The sequence below is a fragment of the Peromyscus eremicus genome, chromosome 8a, assembly GCF_949786415.1.
Source record: "Peromyscus eremicus chromosome 8a, PerEre_H2_v1, whole genome shotgun sequence".
In the NCBI taxonomy this organism is placed as follows: Eukaryota; Metazoa; Chordata; class Mammalia; order Rodentia; family Cricetidae; genus Peromyscus; species Peromyscus eremicus.
This window is the reverse complement of record NC_081423.1, coordinates 63,110,457-63,128,250: the sequence shown is the minus strand read 5'-3', so window position 1 is coordinate 63,128,250 and position 17,794 is coordinate 63,110,457. Positions and strand designations below refer to the sequence as shown.

Genomic DNA, 17,794 nt, shown 5'->3' with positions numbered 1-17,794 from the left:
GGCTATATAAGAAAGCTCGCTAGCTAGGTGTGTGGTGCACACCTTTAATCCCAGCAGTCGGGAGGCAGAGGTAGGAGCATCTCTGTTAGTTTGAGGCTACCTTGGTCTACGTAGGGAGTTCCAGAATGGTCAGGGCTACAAAGAGAAACTATCTCAAAAAAACAAAAAACAAAAAACCCAAAACCAAAACAAAAAAAAAACAAAACCCTGCAAAACAACAAAGAAGAACAGGAGGAGAAGGAGGACGAAGAGGAGGAGGATGAAGGAGGACGAAGAAGATGAAAACTAGCTAAGCCTGAGTCTGTGAGCGAGCCTGCCAGCAACATTTCCTCCATGGCTTCTGCTTCTGGCTCCTGTGAGAGTCCTTGCTCTGATTTCTCTCAATGATGAACTGTGACCTGGAAGTGTATCCCAGATGAGTCTTTTCTCCCCTGAGTTGCTTTGGTTATGGTGTTTGTCACAGCAGAGGAATGAAGCTAGAGTTCCCAGTGCCCTTTTGCTCTTCACTCTTTAGTGCGGAGGACTGAACCCAGAGCCTTGTGTGTGCTAGGCAAGTGCTCTGCCACTGAGCTGCAGCCCTGCTCACCTTTTCCTGCCCCCAAAGCCCATGCAGGACCTGTTATTACAATTACTGTTATATTTCTTTAGGCTCCTTTGGGTGGCTTGGGCAGTTTTGTAGACTTTTAAAATGAAAAAAAAAATATGTGTATGTTTTGTCTGCATGTATGTCTGTGACCCAGTTGTCTCATCCGGTGTCCTGTCACCCCGAGCAGCTGACCCACTTGCCATGTCATGCAGCCACCACTGGTTCTGGCAGATAGGATTTGAACTTTGCCTTTATGTCTTCAGGTCTGTATCTTCTCCATCACACTCTCTCTTCTTTAAAGGCAAGGTCTTATGGAGGCCACCCTGGCTTTGAACTCCTTATGTTCCTGAGGACAGCTTTGAACTTCCGATCTTCCTGCCTCCACCTCCTAACTGCTATGATTATAAGCATGCACTGGGATACCTGGTTTATGTGGTGCTAAGAAGCAAACCTGGGTCTTCCTGCATGCCGGGCAAACAAATGTTCTACCAACTGAGCTGTGCTCAGCCTTCCACACTTGTTTTAACTGGATCAGCAGAGCTTGTGTTATGGACTCTTCTTGGGCCATTCACTGCAGGCTACCAGGTACTGGGCCACCTCCACGTCACAAGCAACAGCCCCCTGACAGGGATTTTTTTTAATATGAAAGATTTCACATATTCATACAAGTGTATATAATGTGCAGAATCAGCTTAAAAATACTAAAAATTGCCCAGGATACCCAGCACCTAGCTTAATGTTTCTGATACTAGAAACCCCAAGTGCTCCCTCATTTCACCTCTCCCCTCACCCCTTGCAGGTGATCACCATCCTGACCCCTGTGCCATCCACTCTTCTACAGTTCCCCTACACAGACACAGATCCAATACGTCAAAGTTACCTAGTCCGGAGGGTTTTGTTTTTTAATTTTTATTAAATAAAGTTACATTGTCAATCTTATAGTGTGATTTGCTCTTTCCACTCAATATTATATTTATGAGAGCCATTCTTGTAATTATAGCTGATTTGTAGTGTTGCATAATATTCCACTGTATGAATCTAGTATTAAGAAAGATTCAAGAATTTTTTTTTTTTTTCTCGAGACAGGGTTTCTCTGTGTAGCTTTGAGCCTTTCCTGGAACTCGTTTTGTAGACCAGGCTGGCCTCGAACTCACAGAGATCCGCCTGCCTCTGCCTCCCAATGCTGGGATTAAAGGCGTGCGCCACCACCGTCCGGCCAAGATTCAAGAATTTTAAACGATGTGTATTTGTGTGTATCTGTGTGTGGGTATGTATATACGAATGCAAGTGTCTGCAGAGATAAGAAGAAGATGTTGGATTCCCTGAAGCCGGAGTTACAGGTGGTTAAGATCTCTTACAGAGAACCTGAGTTCAGTTTCCTATACCCATATCAGGTGTCTTGCAAGGGAGTAGCCTCTCCAAATCCAATACAGTATTTAAAAAAACAAAAACAAAAACTCATTCTCATGTTCATGACTGTTTGGGTTACTTGCACTTTTAATTAAAAAAATTTTTAGTATTTTAGTTTTTAAATGTTAATTATTACTTATTGGGGCATGTCAGAGGGATATCAGACCACCCAGAGCTGGAGTTACAGGCAGTTGTGAGCTACCTGATGTAGGTGCTGGGAATCAAATTCAGGTCCTTTGCAGGAACAGTATGTGCTCTTAACCACTGAGCCGTCTCTCTCGGCCTGCATTTTTAATTTTTATGAATAGCCTGGGCCCCTGTGTGGGAGTTTGTCTACTATGTTATACAGAGCGGATCTGCTGCATATGAGAGCATGTGTGTACTGACAGTGACTGACTTTCCTACAGGCACGGGTCCATCTTCAACCACAACCAACGGTGTAGGCAACTTCCCAATCCCTGTCCCCAGAGCTCTCTAGTGTGTGTCCTACATCTCAGACCCTCTGGCTGTCCTTAGGCCTTGCTTGTTTTCTGGTCACCCCGAGGTTGACCTGGACTTGTTTCTGGGAGAGTTTGAGTCCTTGCTTGTATTGTTTGTTCTGGGTCCTGGTACCAAGCTCCAGTCTTGGCTCTGGATTCTGGGACCCAGTTTCTGTGTGGCTTTGAGGCAGTCCAAGAGGTTAGATAGTCTTTCTCACGCCAACCCAGGTGATGGGGAAATTTTCCACCACAGCAGAGATGGTGTGCTCCCCCTCCTACTCTGAGGATCCTTAGGAAAGCTGTAATAATGTTTCTTAAAACATTTTGGCAGGTTAACACCATACTGTCAGGGCTGGCAAGAGGGCATGACATCTGTGCTGGCCCCAGGCCACATGAACGTCTGTGTACAGCTCCACCTCATCCAGCCTGAGGCCTCAGGTCAGAAATGACAACAGAGCCAGTCAGACCAGCTCAGGGCAGCTTGGGAACCCACCTCCTCATGTGTCCTTCCTGTAAGACACTCCCCTCTAGGTGATGGCTGCACCAGGGGTTGTACCTTGTGTATCGATCTCCAAGTTTCTGGGCTTTTCTTTTCTTTCTTTTCTTTTTTTTTAAATTTATTATGTATACAGCATGTATGACAGCAGTCCAGAAAAGGGCACCATATCTCATTACAGATGGTTGTGAGCCACCATGTGGTTGCTGGGAATTGAACTCAGGACCTCTGGAAGAACAGTCAGTGTTTTTAACCCCTGAGCCATCTGTCCAGCCCTCTGGGCTTTTCTTATCATGGTGATCATGCAGGTTTATGGCTACGGACACGATGGACCTGGCTTAGATTGTCCACTTAGCCACTTTCCAACTTTGGTATATCTAGTCCTGGTGACTCAGCACCCCTTAACTGCTGATACCTTAATTTGAACAGTGAGGGCACAATTTAAATGGGCCAGGGTTATTACATGAGAACACGCATATAAAATGCTAGCATTCTTTCTGGCATACATGAGACACAGAATTGCTTTGGATAGTTATGGAGATGCTGTAGAAAGAGCTGGGTCTCGATCCTGATGCTGTCACCTCACAGCGTGTCATTTAAACTTCTCTGGACCACACTTTCACCTACTTGCAAAATGGTCATAAGTGTTTCTAATTCATTTGGTTCATTGAATTAAAATATAGAATATAAAATATAGAATATAAAATGGCTTCTCAATAGATAATAATGACATATGCAAAGGCTTTATTTTTTCCAAAAGGAAATAGGATCATTCTCCATGGATAGACTTCCTATTTTCAAAGACTTATGAATATATTATTATCATTATTAACTTTTTAATTAAAATTTTTATTGTATGTTTGGGTGTGGGTTTTTGCCTGTATATATGTCTGTGTGCCATGTGCATGCCTGGTCCCACTGGAATCCAGAAGAGGGCGTCAGATCCATTGGAACTGGAGTTACAAGTGGATGCTGGGAATTGAACTCGGTGCTCTTAATCTCTGAGCTATCTCTTCAGCTCCTGTTATTATTTTAAAAGATTTACTATTATTGTTATTATTATTATTATTATTATTATTATTGGTTTTTTGAGACAGGATTTCTTTGTGTAGCCCTGGCTCTCCTGGAACTTGCTTTGTGGACCAGGCTGGCCTCAAACTTACAGAGATCCGTCTGCCTCTGCCTCCCAAGTGTTGGGACTAAAGGCATGTGCCACCACCACCCAGTGATTATTATTTTTTAGAAAGAGTCATACTCTGTGGTTTTGGCTGGTTTGGAACTTGCTATGTAGACCAAGCTGGCCCCAGACTCAACAGAGATCAGCTTACCTCTGGCTCTCCCGTGCTGGGTATGAAGGCAAGTGCCACTATGCCTGGTTTTACTTTTATTTTTCAGTGTGTGTGTGTGTGTGTGTGTGTGTAGATTTGTTCACATGAGTGCAGGTGCCTGTGGGGGTCAGAGGCTGGAGTTACAGATCATTGTGAGCCGCTCATTGTGAGTGCTGGGAACAGAACTTGGGTCCTCTGCAAGAGCAACAAATGCTTTTTAATCAGTGAGCCATCTCTCTAGCCTTAAACTTACTATTTTAAAAATGAACACATTAGAATACACTTTAGGACAGAGAAAAAGGAAAAAAAACTCTCTCACTCTTCCACTACTTGAACAGGAGCACGGCCAGCCCCTGAGTGCTCCTTCCAGGGTTTTTCCTGTGTATTTTCTCAGGCGGGCATAATTACAGGATCCCTGTGGCTTTGTGTTCTCTCTCTTTCCTCAGCACCGTGCCAGAAGCATTTCCCCATGCTGTTACACGCTATTAGTAATCATAACTTTTTAATGGCTACATTCCATCCCTAATTAAGACCTTTGTGCATGTTTCTCCCGTATTTCACATTGTTCCCGCCCTCCGAGGATTCAAGAAGTCAGAGGGGTGCAAACACCTTTTATAGCTTCAGATTCATTTGGGGGAATTGCTTGCTAAAAGGGGGTATCAGTTAACAGGGGAGTCTTGTCATCAGCTGTAGCTGGACTGGGTGCTAGCGATGCAGTTTCCTTTGGGATGATTTTTGAGCTAAGTGTCATCCTCATCTGAGGTGGTTGCTGAGGCAGAAAAGCAAAAAGGAATTAGGAAACCACAGCAGACTTGGTTCATGCACAGTCATGGAGCCCAAAAATGTGAGACCTTGATATTGACTGTGTGTTCCTCTATTTCTACCCTTTGCATTTAAAGATGGGTGTTATAAGTTATTAACAACAACAATTATTATTACTGGGGGTGGAATACAGGAATACCCTACCTCTGTGCTATACCCCAAACACTTATAGTTTAGTTTATTATAATTTTTTTTTTTGAGAGAGGGGTTTTCCTGTGTAACAGCCTTGGCTGTCCTGGAACTCACTCTGTAGACTCAGACTCAGAAATCTACCTGCCTCTGCCTCCCAAGTGCTGGGAACAAGGTGTGTGCCACCACTGCCCAGCACGTTATCAGCTTCTTAACATAATTTTTAACAGTCTATTTTATTTTTTTTGAGAAAAGGTCTTGCCATATAGTTTTGGCTAGCCTGGTGTCCCTAGTTCCAACAAACTGCCAACTTGACACAGCCTAGAATCACCTGAAAAAAGTCTCCATTGTCTTTGTCAGATTGGTCTGTGGGCATGTCTGTGCATAGTCTTTTCATTGTTAGTTGATGTAGAAGGGCACAGCCCACTGTGGGTAGCACCATTCCCCGGGCAGGTAGTCCTGGGCTCTGTGTGTGTGTGTATATATCTCTATCTCTATCTCTATCTCTATCTCTATCTCTATCTCTATATATATCTAAGTATGAATGTGGGAACATGCCATCAGGCAGAATTGCTCCATGGTTTCTGCTTCAAGGTCTTTTCTTGGGTTCTTGCTTTGACTTCCCTCAAAGATGAACTTTGACCTGGAAGTATAAGCCAAATAGATCCTTTCTTCCCTTAAGTTGCTTTTGGTCACCATGCTTTCTCACAGCAACAGAGAGGAAACTAGGATACCTGGTACAGGTCGTGTAACATGGGCTCTCCTCAATGCTAACCCTCCTGATTCAGCTTCCTGAGGGACAGGATTACAGGCCTGCACTACCATACCTTGCTAAAAGGTTTTTTGCTTGTTGTTGTTTTGTTTTCTGAGACAGTGCCTCACATAGCCAAGACTGGTCTTGAACTCTTCATCCCTCTGTCTCCACCTCTCAAATTCTAGGATTTTAAATTTGTATCACTACATCCAACTATAGTTTAATTTAAAAAAAAAAACCAGACACATACACCTTTAAATTTATTTTTATTTTATGTGTATTCATGTTTTGCCTGCATGTATGTCTGTGCATCATGTGTGTGCCTGGTGCCTGCAGAAGCGGGCATCATATCCCTTGGAACTGGAGTTACAGACAATGGTGAGCTCTCGTGGATGCTGGGAATTGAACCCGGGTCCTCTAGAAGAGCAACAAGTGCTCTTAACTGCTGAGCCATCTCTCTAGCGCCCCCTCCTGTTCTCATATATACATAGTTCCTTTCATATAATTGTGACAATACTCTATAAATGTCGTAGTTTGGATCTGAGATGTCCTCATTGTCAGGGGCTTAGGTAGCAGTGCAGCAAAGTTCAGAGAGAAGGCTTTGAAAAGCGACTGGATTGTGGGAGTTCATCCCATCAGGGTTAATCCACCGAGGCATTCATAACTGAATGGACTCCTAGGAGCAAGGGGTGAGAGATACAGTCTATCTAGGAGGATATGCCTTGAAAGTGTTTTTCTTTGTTTGTTTTCGAGACAGAGTCTTACTCTGCACATGTGGTCCTGGTTGGCCTGGAACTTGCTGGGTAAACCAGATCGATCAGCCTTGAACTCACAAAGATCTGGCTGCTTGTGCCTCCAAGCTCTGGGACTAAAGGTGTGCACCACATGGATCTTGTCACACATTTCTTTCTTCTTCCCTTCCTTTCTGGCTGCCCCAGGGAAGAAACTTTGTCATATGTTCCCTGTCATGATGTTCTGCCTCAGCACAAGACCACAGTGATGGGTCAAAGTGACCGTGAAAGGAAACTTCTGGAACCCTGAACCCACCCACGTAAGTATTTTCTCCTTTAAGTTGATTCTCTCAAGTAGTTTGTTACAGTGACAAAAAACTGATGCAATAAATGGTTTAAATTTATCATTTTTCATTTAATACTATACTGTAGATGTTCATACAGTTATAAGCATACACATAAAACCCATTTGTAGCCTTTCAAACATTTCAATTTATTACTATTACTATTACTATTATTATTATTATTATTATTATTATTATTATTATTATTGAGGTTTCTCTGTGTTCTGGCTGTCCTGGAACTCCATTTTTTTATTTTTTAAATAGAGTCTGACTATGTAGCCCTGCCTGGCCTGGAGCTAGCTATGTAGACCAGGCTGGACTTAAACTCACAGAATTATGCCTGACTATACCTTCCTAGAACAGAGATTAAAGGTATGTGCCACCATACCCACCTCATTTAAAAATGATATTCATTTACTGATCAGGATGGAGTACGAAGGCTAAAAGACAACATGTGGGAATTGGTTCTTTCCTTCTTCCAGATGGGTCTGGGCAATTGAATTCAAGTTGTCAGATTTGGCAGCAAGTGCCTTTACCCACTGAACCATCTCTCCAGCCAATATCATTTTTTTTTTTTAATTTATAAGATTTATTTATCTATTATACATACAGTGTTCTGTGTACATGCCAGAAGAGGGCACCAGATCTCATTACAGATGGTTGTGAGCCACCATGTGGTTGCTGGGAATTGAACTCAGGACCTCTGGAAGAGCAGCCAGTGCTCTTAACCACTGAGCCATCTCTCCAGCCCCAATATCATTTTTAATCACTAAAAAATTCCATGGACAGCATTTACCACAATGTGTTTAGCCATCTTGTTGTGTTTTTAATGTATTTTCACTATAATCAATAATATAGTAAACATATTTTTGCATGAGTCTTCCTTTTTTTTTTTTGTTGGCTTACAAAATATTCCTGGTCATGAAATCTGTGGATAAAAAAATAGTAGTTTGTTTTCCTCCCTCCCTCCCTCCCTTCTTTTTTTCAACAGGGTCTCGTTCTGTTGCCCAGGCTGGCCTTGAACTTGCTATGTTCCTGCTTCAGATTCCTGAGTTCCAGGATTACAGGTATGCACTATCTGGCTAAGGGTTATTTTTGTTTTGTTTTGTTTTTCATATTTGAAAGATAAAATGGTAAATTGTTCTCAGAGAGGCTTATTCTGGTTTACAACCCCACCAACAATGTGTCTAATTCACTTTCGGTTGCCAAGAGTGGCTTACTGTATTTTTCAAGTCTCCCAGGATGGAGCACCTGTAGATTTGTGTTCTAATCCCATGTTAACCTAACCTTTAAAGCTAGGAGGTGTTTCCCTTTTGCTGTGCAAACTAAATCTTTTCTGTCAAATTGAGACCCGGCTTCATTCTGGAAGGACTCAAGCATTGTGCTCTGGGCATGTTCTTTTCTCTGCGTAAGCCCTCAGCCAAGTTTGCATGAATCATGCTAGAAGAAAAGCATTACCATCCTTCCAAGGGCTCTAGTGCTTCTCTACTGGATTATGGCTTGGAATAGGTTCTCTGGGGCTGGGGAGGGGCGGGGCAGCACCAGAGTCAGGATCCATCATTGGGAGGTGGAAGTCATGGGGGCAAGTCATGCTAGGGAAGGGGCTTGTGTCCTGGGCTGCACCAGGACAAGGGTCACCTGTTAGAGTAGACATGTCCATCTGCTCAGTGTTTCTTCTTGTGGTAATGGACCTTTTTCTCTTCCTTGGCAGTGACCTAGCTAGGGTCTTTAGACTCCTCTTTCCTCTGGGCCAGAAGGATTGGCTTATAGGTGGATGTTTGACCCAAGAATGAACCTTCTAGTCTTTTGTGGGTCATGATATTCCTGTGAAGCTTGGTTAACTGGGATGCTTAGGCTGACGTCTGCTGGTTCTCTCTTCCCTTCACATGGGAAAAGCTGCCTTCAGAAGAAGCCTGGGAACATTGTACTAAAAAAGGCGCAGAGATGCAAGACAGGGTGGTGGCAGAGAGGGACGGTGTTCATCCCAGCCATCTCAGCCATCTCAGCGGTGGTCTGAATCAGATGTCTTTTTCATTTTCAATGAAAAGACTCCAGTGTGCCTGGAGGGATCAGGTGCTTATGTCTGACAAGTGAGCACAGAGAGTTCTAGAAAGGGGGAGCTAGGCTTGGTCCTCAGAGAAAATACAATAGATGCAAACATCTGAGATACTTGAGGTGATAGGATGGAGTAAGGTAGGAATTGGTTGCTGAGATTGTAAGAAAGGAGGCAGGAAGTACACAGCCAAGGGAGAAAAGGGACTGCTGTGTGCATCTGGGCACAAGGACCTCCAGCCAGGTTGGAAGGCAATTGAAGAACTGGTAGACCCAGTGGCTTATTGGCGTGCTGTTAGTCTGTTCAGGCTGCCATAACAAAAGAGGTCAGGGTGGCTGGGGCAACAACGGCTCAGTTTCCCACAGTTCTGGAGACCCAAAGTCAAGGTGCAGCAGTGTCGGTTCTGTGGAGGCCTTTCTGTTCAGTGTGCAGGTGGTCCCACGCTGTCCTCCCCGGGCTTCTCCGCAGTGTAGTGAAATCTCTGCTGTGTCCTCTCCTCTTTCTCCTCCTCCCTTCTCCCCCCGACCCCCCGGTTCAGGTATGCGCATGTTCCCATGTGTGTGGGCACAGGTGTGTGGGTGTATGTACATGTGGGTGTATGTACATGTGGGTGTATGTACATGTGGGTGTATGTACATGTGGGTGTATGTACATGTGGGTGTATGTGGAAGTCTGAGGCTGATGTAGGGAATACCCTTGATTGTTCTTGCATTCTGTTCATTGACACAGGATGTCTCAGTCAAAACCAGAGCTGGCCAATATGGCTAGTCTTGCTAGCCAGGTTGATCCCCTGTGACTGCCTTCTGAGGCTGTAATTACAGGAGGGTGGGCATATGCCACCCCCACCCTCATTTACATGCGTTCTGGGGATCAGAACTCGGGTCCTTATGCTTGGACACTGAACACTTTAACACAAAAGCATCTCCCCTGCCTCTTTCTCTTGTTACGGGACTAGGGCCCATAAAAGACCCCATGACCTCATTTAATCTTAATCACCCCCTTATGTTCTCTTTCCACATCCAGTCACACTGGGTATTGGAGCTTTAGCCTGTGAGTTAGTGGGGGGCATGTACACAGTTAGACCACAACACAACTCAAAGAGAAATACATTTTGGCTGTAAAATGATTAATTTTTTTTTGGGGGGGGGTGGTCTTAAACCTTAAAAAGATATTTGTAGTCACAGGCACATGTGTTTTAAAATTTTTCTTTTTCACTTATCTTTGAAGCATTTTTCCCATGCTGCTATAGTTTTTTTCTCTCTCTTTTTTTATTGCTGCAGTTTTTTTTTTATAACTACCATTTATAAAGGCTATAGTTCTTGGTGCTACTCTGGTATTATTGCTAGCTTTATTTTTTATTTTTAATTTTTTTCTTTCATTTTTCTTTATTAAGAAGTTTTCTACTCACTCCACATACTGTCCACTATCCCCCCCCCCTCCCTCCTCCCACCCCACCCCAGCCCTCTTTCCCAAGCCACCCTGCATCCCCTAAATCGAGATCTCCCAAGGGGAGTCAGCAGAGCCCAGCACACTGAGCCTAGGCAGGTCCAAGCCCCTCCCCACTGCACCAAGGCTGTGCAAGGTGTCACACCACAGGCACCAGGTTCCAGTTATTGCTAGCTTTTAAATATGTTATTTATTATTATTGTGTATGTGTGTGAATGCAGGCATGTGCCTACTGTGTTTTGTGTGGAGGTCAGAGATCAGCAGCTTTCAGGGGTCCATTTCCCTTCCACCGTTGGTTCCAGGGACTGAACTCAGGGTGTCTGGCTTGTGTGACGTGCACCTTTACCTGCTGAGCGCTCCTGATGGCCCACTACCCTGTATCTCAACTAGTTTCCCTCTAGTCTTTATCATCAGTTTCCCTCTGCCAGCCAGCTGTGAACCAGCCTTCCATCCTAGTTGCCATTGCTTTCCCCTCTGACTGCCAGTGGCTGTCCTTAAAACCACAGCATTGCCCGCCAGGGGCTTCCTGGGGGCCTGCCATTCTGCATGAAGTCTGCTTATCCAACATGGAGGAGACCGGGGTGATGGGTGATACCGCTCTGTATGCTGTGAATGCGTTGCTCTGATTGGTTGATAAATAAAATGCTGATTAGCCAGTAGCCAGGCAGGAAGTATAGGCAGGATAAGCAGACAAGGAGAATTCTGGGAAGGAAAAACAGAACTGAGAAGTAGACGCCAGCCTGCTGTCCAGGGAGTATGTAAGGCACACAAGTAAAGCCATGGAACTTGTGGCAACATATAAATTAACAGAAATGGGCTGAGTTTAAGTGTTAAGAGCTAGTCAGTGGTAGGCCTGAGCTTATGGCTGAGCAGTTTTAATTAATATTAAGCCTCTGTGTGTTCATTTGGGTTTGAGCTGGGCAGGACTAGGAAAACTTCAGCTACACCAGGGAGCTAAAGACCACTTCTCAGGGCTCTCCTCCATCACTGACATGCACGGGATGATGGTGACTGTGCTCCTTGGCCAGGCATGGGAGGTTCTCACAATCCAATATTTTTTTTCTTTATTTAGAGAATGTTCTATTAGTTTTGGTAATCAAACTTACTAAGATAAGACCATACCGGACATATTAATATAGTGCTTTCCCCCTGGACACATGGAAAAGAATTTAGTTTGAGGCTGGAGAGATGCCTCAGCAGTTCAGAGCACTTGCTGCTCTTCCAGATGAACCAAGTTCGGTTTCCACCCCAACAGTCAGGCATCTAACAACTGCCTGTAACTACAGCCCTGGGGAGCTGACGTCTTCTTCTGGTCTCTATGGACAACCCATATACATACACATAACTGAAAATAAACATAAATAGTTCGTTGTTGTTGTTTTTTTGAGATAGGGCCTCTCCACATAGCCCTGGCTGTCCTGGAACTCACTATGTAGACCAGGCTGGCCTCAAACTCACAGAGGTACACCAGCCTCTGCCTTGCGTGTGCTGGGATTAAAGGCTTGCATCACCGTGGCCAGCTATGAATAGTTTTAAAAATATTAAGTTTAACATTTCTAGATGTAGACCACTATGCCACAGTCCCATATTAACTTGGTTACTTCCCACTTCTCATCATTCTTTGTTCCTATTTGAACATTCTAGAGTCAGCCAGGTCCCTCGTTGTTGTGAAATGCCGTGTCTGTCCCACTTTACTATTTTGTGTGGAGGCTTTTCCTCAGATTGGAGTTTCACTCAAGTTGCATTATTAAAATTTATCTAGGTGTATATATTTGATCTCCCTTCTAGATACACTTCCCCACCAAGCAACTCACTACATGCCTTAACATCAAGCCTGGACTCCTATTATGTAAAATCAGGAAATGAACGGCATCTAATTCATATGGTTGTGGTATATAAGGTGCATTGTATATGGCAATGTGTAAAAGTCTCCTTATTGGCTCTGGAACATAAATGCTTTAGGACTCTGTTATAGCATTGAGATTGGCACTCCAGAAATGTTTGTTGAATTAATTTCAGATTTAGTTCATGGGCAAACAGAAGGACAATGGGTTTTCTGTCTCCCCTTGGTCTCTATCCTTTTTTCTGGAACCGCCTACCAAACTTGCTCCACATCTGACCTAACTCAACACAATGAGAGACCTCAGATGGTTAAGTTTCCTACTGGGCAGTAGAACCAGTTCCTCCCCTAGGGCCCAGCACCTCTTTCTGGGAGCCAGTTTCTTGGGGCTTGATTGAAGTTTCTAAATAGGACATCCTGATGCACCTGTACCCTCTCGGAGCCGGTGGGACCACAGCCAGACACTCCACTTCCTCTTGGCAATCCTGATCCTGGCTTCTGAGGAGCCCAGGTACTATCTGTCTAAATACTGAAAACGTAGGACTCAGACTAATGAAGTGTTGCACACAGCAGGTGCTATCCTTTTACCTGACGACAAGGCTGGAAATGGGTAAAGCTGTGTAACTCATCTCCCTGAAACTGATGAGATAGCAAATGGGAATGAATTTAACCACAGTTGTGTCTAACTAGGGGCTCAGCAGGTTTGACTAAAATTAAAACACAGGACTGATAAGATGGCTCAGCAGGTAAAGGTGTTTGCTGCCAAGCAAGGCTGATGATCTGGATCTGATTCCTTGGACCTACATGATAGAGAAAATTTGTAGCTGAAAGTTTTCCTGTGTCCTGCCTGGCCCACCATGGTGAGGACAAATCTCTTTCAGCCACCAGTCCTGCAGCCACTCGGACCCAAATAAACACACACAGGCTAATATTATTTTTAAACTATGGCCATGGCAGGCTTCTTGCTGTCTAGATCTTACATCTTAAATTAACCTATTTCTATAAATCTATACTTTGCCACATGGCTCGTGGCTTAGTGGTACCTTTACATCTTGCTTCTCATGGTGGTGGCTAGCAGTGTCTCCTCTGCTCTGTCTTTTTCCTTCCTCCTCTCCAGTTAGAATGTCCCACTTAACCTTATTCTGCTTCACCATTGGCCAAACAGCTTTATTTATCAACCAATCAGAGCAACACATATTCACAGCATACAGAAAGACATCATCCATCAAAAACTGACTCCTCTGAGACACACACACACACACACACACACACACACACACACACACACAATTTAATAGAAAAATGAAACTGAAAACATAAAAATTATTTTTTTAAGTTTTTAAAAAGTTACTTTAGAATACTTAGAAGAAAAGCATATCAAAATGATTAGGTATCTATGAAATTTCTCATTTTCTTAGATCTTAATTTTTTTTTGCAGTGAGTTTATACTTTTTTTTTCATAAAGTACTTCTGTGGTTACATTTATTCATTTCAGTTTGTATTTTGGTATGTTGGTGGTTTGAATGAGAAGGCCCTCACAGGCCCAGATATTTGAATACTTGGGCCTCAGTTGGTGGCATTTGGGAGCTTTAGGAGGTGTGGCCTTGCTGGAGGACTGTGTCACATGGAGAGAGGGTTTGGGAGTTGACACCTTCTGTCATTTCTAGTTCTCTTTCTCTGATTTCTGATTGCATTTGTAGAGATGAGCTCTCTGCTTCCTGCTCCTGCCTCCGCCCACCCCCAGCCAAGATGGACTGTCATCCCTCTGCAACCTAGGCTGAAATAAACTTTCTTCTGGAAATAGCTTTTGCTCCTGGTGTTTTGTCCCAGCAGTGGGACAAAACAGGATGGGTTACCTTTTTAAAGATTACTAAAGCTGGGCATGCTGGTGCACACCTTTAAGCCCAGCATTCAGGAGCCAGAGGCAGGCAGATCTCTGTGTGTTCAAGGCCAGTCAAGGCTATATAGTAAGACTATGTTTCAAAAAGACAAAAAAAAAAAAAAAAAAGATTTTGTTGTGGATTGTACAAATTCAGTGGCTTTGTGTATTATGGTTTTATTTTTTTGCATTCAGTAATTTGCTAAACTGTTATTAAAACCAACAATTTTTCTATAGATTTTTGTGTTTTCTGATGGCTATTGCATATGTGGATAATGAATATCTTCATTTTTCTGATCCCTGTACCTTTATCCTCTCATCAAATACAGTGTTGAATGGAAAAGTCATAAACAGGCCTTCAATATGTCACCTGGAATGAGAGTGTGGCTCTTGACAGGCTGCTGGAAGTTAAGGAGATTGCATTTTAGTGGACAAAGGATTCATATCTGTATCTATCTCGAATGAATAGTAAGATTTATTTAAATTTTTATTTGCTGAGATGTAATGCTTTTTCTCTTTTAATATGGTAAGGTGGCAAATTTATTAGTTAATTAGCTATCTAGCAGAAAAATGATCTTGTCTTCTTGAGATGAATACAGTTTGGTCAGGTGTCTTTTCTTTTTTCCCAGACAAGGTCTCACACTATGTAGCTCTGGTTGTCCTGGACCTCACTCTTAGGCCAATAGTGGGCTCAGACTCCACCTGCCTCTGCCTCTTGTGCTGGGATTGAAGGTGTGTGTGCTACTGTGTCTGGCTTTCTTTTCTTTTTAATTTGTGTGTGTGTGTGTGTGTGTGTGTGTGTGTGTGTGTGTGTGTGTGAATGCTTGTGAGTGTAGATGCCTGCAGAGCCTAGGAGTGTGGAATCTCCTGGAGCTGGAGTTACAGGTGGTTGTAAGCCATCTGATATGGGTGCTGGAAATGGAAGTCAGGTCCTCTGGAAAAGCAGTATATGCTTTTAACTGCTGGGCCTTCTCCCCAGCCCCAAGTTTCCTTCATACAATGCTTTTTATTTTTGAGATAGAGTCTCTCTATGTAGCCCTAGCTGTCCTGGATCTTGCTATGTAAACCAGGTTGTTCTCAAACTCATAGAGATCCACCTGTCTCGACCTCCTGATTAAAGGCACACACCACCATGCTGGGCTATAATACTAATTAAAAATATGTATTTTTATTATTTTTTAAATTATGCTTCTGTGTATGCAGTGCTCATGTAGGCCAACAGTAGCAGGCCTTCTTAGAGCTGGAGTTCCAGGCAGCTGTGAGCTGTTTGGTGTTGGCAGCTCTGGTCCTCTGAAAGAGCGGTGGGTGCTCTTTACCACTGGGTCATCTCTCCATCCCTACAATGCCAATTTTCAAATGTTTTTATTTTTAATAGTTTAGAGCATTCATTTACTTACTGCGTGTGTGAGAGGGGGTTGTGGGGCAGCATGGATGTGCTGTGGTGTGTATGTGAAGGTCGGAGGGTAACCTGGGGGATCCATTTTCTCCTTCCACTATCTGGACTTCAGGGATTGAAGTCAGGTCACCAGATTTGGTGACAAACACCTTTCCCACTGAGCCAACCCTCCACATTTATTGCTAATTGTTACTGTTCGGTTGCTGTGAAGAGACACCATGACCAAGGCAACTCTTATAAAAGGAAGGATTTAATTGGGAGTTTGCTTACAGTTTCTGAGGGTTCGTCTGTGATCATCGTGATGGGAAGCAGACAGGCCTGGTGCTGGAGCGGTAGCTGAGTTTATCGTGACTAGGTCCATTGCTATTGTTCACCATCACCATCTGCCTCCAGGGCTTTTCATCGTCCCAAACTGAAACTCTGTGTCCAATAATTGGCCTTTCCATGGCCATCACTATAGTTCTGTGATGCGATTGTCTAGAACCTCATGAAAGTGGAATCAAATCATTTTGCTTGTTATGTCTGGCTCATTTCCCTTGGTGTCATGACTTTGAGATTCATTCATATTGTAGTGTATGTTGGAATTGGCTTCATAGCTTTTTTCCCCTGCTCTTTAAATTTCATATGCTTTAGTTCTCTCTGTCTCGCTGTCTCTCTGTCTCTGTCTCTGTCTCTCTGTCTCTCTGTCTCTCTCTCTCCCCCTCTCTCCCTCTCTCTTTGGTTTTTTGAGACAGGGTTTCTTTGTATGGTCCTGGCTGTCCTGGAACTCACTCCATAGACCAGGCTGGCCTTGAATTTAGAGATCCGCCTGCCTCTGCCTCCCGAGCGCTGGGATTAAGGTGTGTGCCACCACTACCCGGATGCATGTGCTTTAATTTTCAACTGGGAACAGAAACTGTCTTTGAAATGTCAACCTGAGACATTATAAACCAGGTTAGTAATCAGGTCACAAGTCAAGGCCTGTTTCCAGATATCAATGGTGTGCTTAACTAATGTCATTTAAACACCCTAGCTGGGGATATAGCCCAGTGATAGGGTGCTGGCCTATCACACAATCCCACGCTGCAAAAACCAACAACAAACCCCACTCTAATAGAAGCGGTGGGCATTTACTTCAAACATAAGTAGACACATGCCTGCAGAAATACCAGCAGAAGTAAAATCCTGAACCAAATGACTTTGCAGCCTGGTTCAAGCCCAGAAAAGGAATGTACTAAACAGTCATGAATCTGCTTCTTTTGAAAGGCCAACCGATACTCCATTGTTTGTATATACCTCATCTTGTTCATCTCCACTCACTTACCAGGGGCTGCTTGGGTTGTTCCTGCCCTTTGGCGATTATGAACTGGCTTTGGTATCAAAATGGCTGTACTCAGTGCGAGGTTGAGTCTGAGCTGAGGGGTGCTCATGTGGCCCTGGAGGATAGAGAAGTGTCCCAGGACATCAAGATGGCAATATATATGCATGGTCAGCTGGATCCTCTAGGAAATGCAAAGTTCAGAAGGCTAATGGTCATCAAAATCATAGAAAAAATGGCTATGTCAGAAAAGACTGTAATTATCCAAGGGACTTTATTGTTCGGAACGTCTGTTGAGTTCTTTGGGATACTGGCAAACTTCGTGTTTGGATGCTGTTTGAAGATTAAATGTGAAGCTTTGAAGGTCTAGGCATCATTGACTGCACTTCTGCCTTCGTGTCCCATAGTCATTTACAAGCTCTTTGTAACAGATGCTTTGTGTTCAGGTACCACAAGCCGGGAAAGCTGTGTTCTGAGACACTTACTGGTTGGCTTGGCATGGTGTTCTATAGACCAGTACTTTGGCATTTTACAAAAATGGACATTTGGGAGTCAAGCATCATACTGTTCCTCTGCCACCAAAGGAAGAGTTCTAGTGTACTGTTACCCCCTTGTCACACTGGGACGAAAGCGTGACGATGGCTGTCCCTCTCGTCTTTCAGACAGCATTTGGAGTATTTCTTGTTACGGTTACGCAATGTGTGAAAGAACACTTAGGAAAACTGCCTGGAGACGGACTGAAGAGTCAGCGGAGGCTAGCTTGGCAGAATGGGCTTTTTAATGGTGAGAACTCAGGCACTGATC

General features: G+C 43.8%; 1 pseudogene; it reads left to right on the top strand.

Annotated features, from left to right (window-relative positions):
- The first annotated feature begins 15,494 nt into the window (after positions 1-15,494).
- Positions 15,495-17,586, top strand: LOC131917031 (complex I assembly factor TMEM126B, mitochondrial-like; annotated as a pseudogene).
- The last annotated feature ends 208 nt before the right edge of the window (positions 17,587-17,794 follow it).